The sequence below is a fragment of the Micropterus dolomieu genome, linkage group LG03 (genome assembly GCF_021292245.1).
Source record: "Micropterus dolomieu isolate WLL.071019.BEF.003 ecotype Adirondacks linkage group LG03, ASM2129224v1, whole genome shotgun sequence".
NCBI classification, from domain to species: Eukaryota; Metazoa; Chordata; class Actinopteri; order Centrarchiformes; family Centrarchidae; genus Micropterus; species Micropterus dolomieu.
Genome location: NC_060152.1, coordinates 7,644,152 through 7,652,179, shown reverse-complemented (window position 1 = coordinate 7,652,179; position 8,028 = coordinate 7,644,152). Strand labels below are relative to the sequence as shown.

Below are 8,028 nucleotides of genomic sequence, written 5' to 3'. Positions count from 1 at the left end.
GGGGGGGGGGGGGGGGGGGGGGGGGGGGTTTAGGTCTGTCAAAAGTATTGTTCATAAGGACACAGCCCCTTTATCCCTATTGGATACTAGACTGCTTGCATCTAACCAGGGCAACAACACTGTGTAAGCACAACTAAAAAGCCAATGCATACAGACCACCTAATCTCTGAGTTGCTAGAATTAGAGCAACCTCCTGTTTCAGATGGTCTAAAAATAATCCGCTCATAATCACAGTTTAAACATAGAAACTCTGTTGTTTTTGAACTCTACACAGCACAAAAAACTTAACATTTATACACTTTCAGGATCAAAATGCCTTGTTAAATGTCTAATGCCTTAATTAAAGACAATCATATGCCGGTGAAGTCATCTGCTCTCTTATAGCCTGACACCAAAGTACACTCTCAATTTAGGCCTAAGTTTCCTGATCAAAAAGACAATAATATCCCTGAGGCCACACTGTTCTGAACACAACACAGCAAGTACAGTTAGGGAGGGCACCCATTTGTGGGTTGGGTTCAAGTGAGGTCGGAGATGACATAAACTCATCTTCCAGTGTGCCCAACATTTAGGTGACAAGGTGTAAATTTGGTTCAGGAAATGGGACATGGCTTCAGACAAAATGTCTCCCGGTCTGTGGAAGACATATTAGAGTGTTTCATCGTGGCTGATTTCAGCCTAATGTGGACTCTTGCTGATATTCACTGGAGCAAAGTAATAACAGCCAAGTCCAGCCAGCTGAAATGGGCAGTATTAGCTTCTGAGCACAAGTGTTTATCAAAGTGTCTGAGAGCTGATGTCATGGTGTAGCAGTGCATGTAGCAGAGATCTCCGAATTCACTTTGTCCCCCAAGTTCTCTAAAATACTGCACAGCATGCCAATGCCTGGTATGACATACTCACATTTTAGTGGACAAAAACCTTGTTCAGAATTGACTTTTAGGACAAAAAGTTTTCCCATTACCAGAGGTCTACTTCTCCATATGGTAACAACTTTTTGTTAAAAATGAAATAAGGCCTACTCACACATTTTCCTCTTAACCAGGATGCATCTCATTTGAAAGATGCTGGTGATTTCTGGTCCATAGTCACTATGATTCAGCTTGAGATAGCTATAGGTAAGACTGGGGGATATTTCATTATTATACAGTCCCCTCCCAAAAGTACTGGAACAGTAAGGCAAATTCCTTTGTTTTTGTTGTTCACTGAAGACATTTGGGTTTAAGATCAAAAGATGAGTACGAGACAAGAGTTCAGAATTTCAGCTCTCATTTCCTGGTATTCACATCTAGATGTGTTAAACAACTCAGGACATACCACCCTTTGTTTGAACTCACCCATTTGTCAAGTGAGCAAAACTATTGGAACATGTGACTGACAGATGTTTCTTGTTGCCCAGCTGTTGCCTTTTAGGTTGATTGTCCAAACATTAAATAGCTCTGCATGACTAGGCTAAGTTTTCAACCTTAGTTCAAACCTATAAAGACTGCATTTCCTGTTAAAGAGGATAAACCAACATGAAGACCAGAGAGCCGTCTATGGGAGAAAAGCAAGCCATTGTCAAGCTGAGAAAAGAAGGAAAATCGACCAGAGCCATTGGACAAACATTGGGCATAGCAAGCACAACAATTTGAAATGTCCTGAAAAAGAAAGAACCTACTGGTGTACTGGGCAACAGACGTCCAACTGGTCGGCCAAGGAAAACAACAGTAGTTGATGACAGAAATATCGTGAGAGCTGTGAAGAAAACCCCCAAAACATCAGTAAGTGACATCACCAACAACCTCCACAGTGCAGGGGTGAAAGTATCACAATCCACTGTTGGAAGAAGACTCAGAGAGCAGAAATATAGAGGCCACACCACAAGATGCAAACCACTCATCAGCAGGAAGAATCGCAAGGCCAGACTGAAATTTGCAAAGAAGTACAGAGATGAGCCGCAAAAGTCCTGGAACACAATCTTATGGACTGATGAGACCAAGATTAATCTCTACCAAAGTGATGGAAAGGCCAAAGTGTGGAGAAAGAAAGGAACCGCTTATGATCCGAAGCACACAAGCTCATCTGTGAAGCATGGTGGAGGTAATGTCATGGCTTGGGCGTGCATGGCTGCTTCTGGAACAGGCTCATTAATATTTATTGATGATGTAACTGATGATGGTAGCAGCAGAATGAATTCAGAAGTGGACAGAAACATTTTGTCTGCCAATTTACGGAGAAATGCATTGAAACTAATCTGGAGGAAGTTTATCATGCAGCAGGACAAAGACCCAAAGGCAGGCTTGAAGCAGTTATTGCAAGCAACGGTTATGCCACCAAATATTAAATGTTATTTACTTTAAGATTAGTTGTTTCATTACTTTTGCTCACCTAAGAATGCTGTGGTCTAATACAAACGGTGGTATGTCCTGAGTTGTTTAACACATCTAGATGTGAATACCAGGAAATGAGAGCTGAAATTCTGAACTCTTGTCTCGTACTCATCTTTTGATCTTAAACCCAAATGTCTTCAGTGAACAACAAAAACAAAGGAAGTTGCCTTACTGTTCCAATACTTTTGGAGCAGACTGATGTGACTAAATTCTCCCAGATATTTCAGTTCACCACTGGTGAAATAATTGACAAATCTGTCTTTTATTCAGCTTTTGGAGCAGTTTTTTTTTAATTAAGGGACTTTGTGTCGAGTTTGCATGTTCACCCCGTGTCTGCGTGGGTTCTCTCCGGGTGCTCCGGCTTCCTCCCACCATCCAAAGACATGCAGGCTAGGTTAATTGGTGTCTCTAAATTGTCCTTAGGTGTGAGTGTGAGTGGTTGTCTATGTGTGGCCCTGCGATGGACTGGCGACCTGTCCAGGGTCTACCCCGCCTTTCACCCGACATCAGCTGGGATTGGCTCCAGCCCCCCGTGACCCTGTACGCAGGATAAGCGGTTGATGATGGATGGATGGACTTTGTTCTAGTAAAACACCAAAAATGGAGTAGCCTCAACATTAAAAGAAGAAAAGTCTGCAATTGCACTTATACATTGCTATTATAATTTAATCTATATTGTCCACCCTTTGCTGCAGTCTTGGCTTTATTTTCTTCCTTTCTGTCTGTGTGCTGTGATAGTTTGTTAGGCAGTCTATTAAAGCGGGCCTCAGAGGTTCCTAGTCCATGCCTGGGGCATGTCAGGCCCAGTAATCACCAGTCAGGGAGTGCTAATGAACAGCCACATGAAGCAGTCTACTGTGGAGAGCGCTATAGGGGACCATAAGCGGCATTCCCACATTCCACACAGAGACCCTATTACATTGTGCACTATGTCAGTGCGGTGGACACCTGAAACAGCAGAAAATGTAATGAGGGTATTTGATCCTCAAAGTGAGTGAGGGAACCGGAAGCTAATCTGCTATCAAACGCATTACTGTTTTAGAGATGTGCACAAAAACAAACCCAAAACAAGACATTCAGAGTGAGTGCTGCAGAGCATCCAGTGCAAAGTGTTGTCCGCCACTGAAGGACAGCGACACATATGTAGATGGATAAATTGCTTCACTTGGTGAACATTATGCATTGATTGCAGTATTCCAGAAAACTGCCAACCTACAGTAAACACCAGACTCTGTGGGTGAGAAGTCCTCATTCAGCCCTGGCGACCTCATTATTGATTTTTAGGCTGTATGAAGAAATACAAGCCTCTGCATCCATCTAAACTGCCCACCGATTCATTAGCAATCGGTGTGCTAACAGTGAATTGCAAAATATGCAACATGACTCTACAGTAATAAGTAAAATGATTAAAATGATGAAAGGCAATTAAGTACAAGTTCTGAAACCACAAGACTTCGGTTTAGTTTTGGATGACATTTTCATGCAGCCATTGTGCAACGCAGAGTTTTTGTCAAAACTACAAGCATCCGCATCAAGTCCAATGTATTTAACAATGTAATAATGCAACTGATTTCATAAACACAAGGGCGTGGATCAATCCAGGTAGCTTTTTTCAATGTTGTGCAAGCCCGAATGACTGTATGAATGTAAAAAAAAAAAAAAGAAAAACAGACACTTCTAAAGCAGACAGGACTCATTTCAATGTTCAAGATATACCCCTGTTAAATCAGCCTGAATGTGAAACCAACCAAGCCCAGCTAGATCTAAAGCTAGTAGCTAAACAAGCCCCCACCTCTGCAGGCGGGCAGCACTAATGCTCATGTGAATCCCCACGTGCTGCAGGCCCGGCCCTGTACGCAGCAGGGCGACTTCACGTCACTCCCTGTGTGATGTCATCCTGGGTGACAGGCTCCTCATCAGGGCTGTGTTTGGATTACTCCTGCTGTTCGGGATCAACAGGGCAGGGAGGGAGGGACTGATGTAGTCTAGTCTGCATAGGAAAGTACCCTTTTGTTCACATGCTAAAGTGGCATCTAAATCTCATTATCCACCTGCTTTAAGGCTTGGAAATAACCATTACCCCCAAATGTTGGCAGAATGGCTAATGCTGGTGAATTTATCAACTCTACCTGCCACTTTGACAGGTACCAATACAAACAATCTCTGGAACCCACCAGCTACCAGTTGTTTTCTATAGTTTTCTGTCTTGTAAAAATGACTTAAACTCTGAAGTAACTTTATTACATATTTGGGTCATATTAGGTTAAATTTTTCTGTCAGCTATACAAGGTCTCACAAACAGCACATTGGTGAATTTCCAAAGCAACATTTCACAAAACAACAGAGGCCAAATCAACTACAGGTTATGAGTGTGGCATATCATATCGTTCATGATAATATCTGTATCATTATTGTGTGATAAAAATGCAACACCAGGTTCCTTTATTATTGTAGTTCAAAGAAAGCCAGAATTCACGTGAGGAGAGTCCAACAGCTTAACTGATGTCCAAACAACAAAAAAGAAATAGCAATATTGTGATGTATATTGTGATTGTATCTTAAGGCAAATTATCCACCCCTACTACTGCAGGTGCATTTCAACAGCTAAATTATTTCAACATAAAATGGGTAAAGTCTTCATATTCTTGACAATATATCGCAAAGTTTATGGACAGCATTGAGAAAAGGCATCAGTCATAAGAAGAGATGTGACAGACACAACAGACAAATACTGCTTGCTGGCATTCAACCTAAAATGATCTACCTTTGTTGCTGTGTTTGCTATAGTAATGTATCCATTTTAAAATTCTAAGTGATTTTTTTAATTAAGGTATAATGTTATGTTAACACCTATATATCAAGATGTGCAAAAATTGACTGACCGTGCACATTTAACTTTGAGGTTTGGCTCGTGGCAAGTATAATCATTATCAATTCCCCCACTCTGTACTGCATGTAGAGTAGGAAAAGGTGAAGAGCATAAAGTAACTGATACACCAAGCTCTTATTACCATAGGTTCTCTTGTGGGAGTGGTGCCTCATGCGGTATAGGATTATAGCTGCTCAATTGGTGTGTGTGTGTGTGTATATTATATATATATATATATATATATATATATATATATATATATATATATATATATATATTTTTATTTCCTCATGTAACCATTCCACCCTACTTACAGTCACTTCTGTTGCAGAGACAATTGTGTGAATTAGCTAAATATAATCTGGAAGCATTCAGCTAAGGCCATAACGTGCTGTTCAAAGATGACGCCTCAGTTCTAGGTCTCCCCACCCTGACACAAACAGCCCTGGGCACTGGCTGGTTGCTGTGTCACAAGACTGGCAGGCAACCGGCCATAGTAGGGAAGGTGGGGCTCCACAGAGTTTTATGAGTTGCTGTCTGGACACAGAGGCCTCTCTGAGACAAGCCACCTATTGATCCCCATCTCACTGAGGCAATGAGGGGACCAAGGTAGATTGCTAGGCTTAGCTCCTGCTTTTCTAGGCTGAGCATATACACTGCACAATTGAGTGGAACATGGATGTCTGACAAAAACGTCATGTGTTTGTCCTACTAACCTGAAGAAGCACTCATCTACTTACTTATTAATCTGACCGTGTTCGAGAGATCCTATGGGAATACCTCCATGGCCGAATGGGCCTGGCTCTGAAACTGACACTGGATCCATGACGCACGCACTCACACAGGATACACACTTAGTGAGCAGCTGTTTGGGGGAGCCCGGCGAGATACGAGTTTCAATTTTCATGCCCTCTGCGTTGTGAAGCAGCATGGTTACCCTGTGAAATACTATATACACCAAGGCATAAGTCATAACAGCCACAGAGGTCCAGCACAAGAACAATTAGTAAGATCCATGTTGAAGATATGAAGAATATGAAAGAAAGAAAACCTTTGAGAGAAGTAATTTCCCCAATCTAAAACATGTTGCCCACAATAAGTTAAACAAAGGGCCTGCTTTTTGAGTTATAAACTGAAACGCATACTACTTCTTTGCTGCTCTGCCCTAAATTGTGTAATTATATGCCTTTGCTATGTGTCACAGCAAACAGTGTGCCAATAACCCCACTGTCACCAGGTCTTCCAACTTCAAGATACACAGACATTACAAGTGTCTACACACTACTGATTTAAGCATGTTCTCATCTCATCTGTATCATTTTCAAACAAGGCTACTGTGAAATGCTTACCACAGCCCATTTGAATACTGTCGGAGATCTCTGTATGATAAGATGCGAATAGCAAGCCAACGCATTTTCATTTGCAACAACAAAATTCAAATGGTTCACAAAAAATCAATCACCAATAGAGCCGACCAAACGTTCACAACACAGCTCCTATCATCTAATTACTTACAAAGAGGCAAACCTGCATTGTTATCGTGATATTTTTCTTGTTATACATTGCCAGTTTGGAATCTGAATTGCATGGGGAATGATGCTACACCCTACTTAAAATACTTGCCAGAGGTGCTCTTTGTGCTGCTTCATGCATCAGTGTATTCCTCTAAGTGTTGAGAACTTGCATAATAAAGCCTGACAGTGCAACCTCACAGAGAAGGTGCATCAGTATGGGGAAATATATTTTTTATCTTCAAGCCACAGTGTATAACGGATGATGATGGATCCCAGAATTGATCAAAAGGCAACTTTAATAAATACATCATCCAGTTTAGTAACATTAAGCTGGAAGTTCAGTCTAACTTTCCACACTGCTACTCTTCTTTGCAACTGCAGGGCAGTCATCTGTGTGTCCCGCATTTCAAACATCACCCTGCACAGCCACTGGAAGGAATGAGCACAGGTGGGAGGGATAGATGGGGTTCATTTAGCGGCTACACAATTCCTAGTTTCTTAGGAATTCCATCAGCCTTGTAAGATGAGGTGCCTACTTACTGCTGCATGCGATTCCAACAGAATATGTTTTTCTAAACAACATAAACACTCCCGGAAGGTTGAGTGCACTAAGTAACAAACACAATAACCTTAATAATGCAAGGCAAAGTGTAACGCAAACCTCTTACGTCGTGGTGATGTTGGAAATGATGGCAAATAAACCCAGTCCTAGTTTCAAAACGAGCACGGAGCACTGAACCCAATGACCAGACAGCTCAGGCTGTAGTCACATATCTGGCAGCAAGGTTTGGGAAGAAATGCTTAGTGCTGCTGCTGACTTGACTCACTCGACCAAGTTTGCCACTCACCAGTCGTTTTGGTTAGAGGTTAGCGTTAGGAAACACACGCGAGTGCGTGTAAACTCCAAAATGTTCTATAAGCTGGTATTTTAAGTAAACGTTACATCACACATGCACCTTAAATAAAAACCGATCTCAGTTAATCTGGATCGTGACTGCCAGCTCTTAAGACAGCTAGCAAAAATAATGTTAGTTAATTCTTACGGGAAAAACATAACTGATAAAAGGGCAAATATAGAACTGATCTCCCATTCAGCACAACTTTAAAATGAGATATTTAAACTGCACATCTGTAACGTTAACAGTTATTTATCAGCAGATAACGCTAATGTAACGTTTAGCAACCAATTCAGTTCACCAACCTGCTTGCCACGGTTAACATATACAGATCAATTCTACCGATGATTGGCTTCTCCTAAATGAGACAGCTATTA

General features: G+C 41.5%; 1 protein-coding gene across 12 annotated transcripts in view; it reads right to left on the bottom strand.

Annotated features, from left to right (window-relative positions):
• The window catches only part of otud7b (OTU deubiquitinase 7B), a 39,877-nt gene that overhangs the window by 31,218 nt on the left and 631 nt on the right, over positions 1–8,028 (bottom strand). Inside the window, exon 1 of one of the 12 annotated variants that reach the window (XM_046044969.1) lies at positions 7,957–7,983. The exons of the other annotated variants lie outside the window; for them this stretch is intronic. The gene's annotated coding sequence lies outside the window, so the exon portion shown is untranslated. Of the gene's footprint in view, positions 1–7,956; positions 7,984–8,028 lie in introns of those variants that run through there. 12 annotated transcript variants of the gene reach the window in all.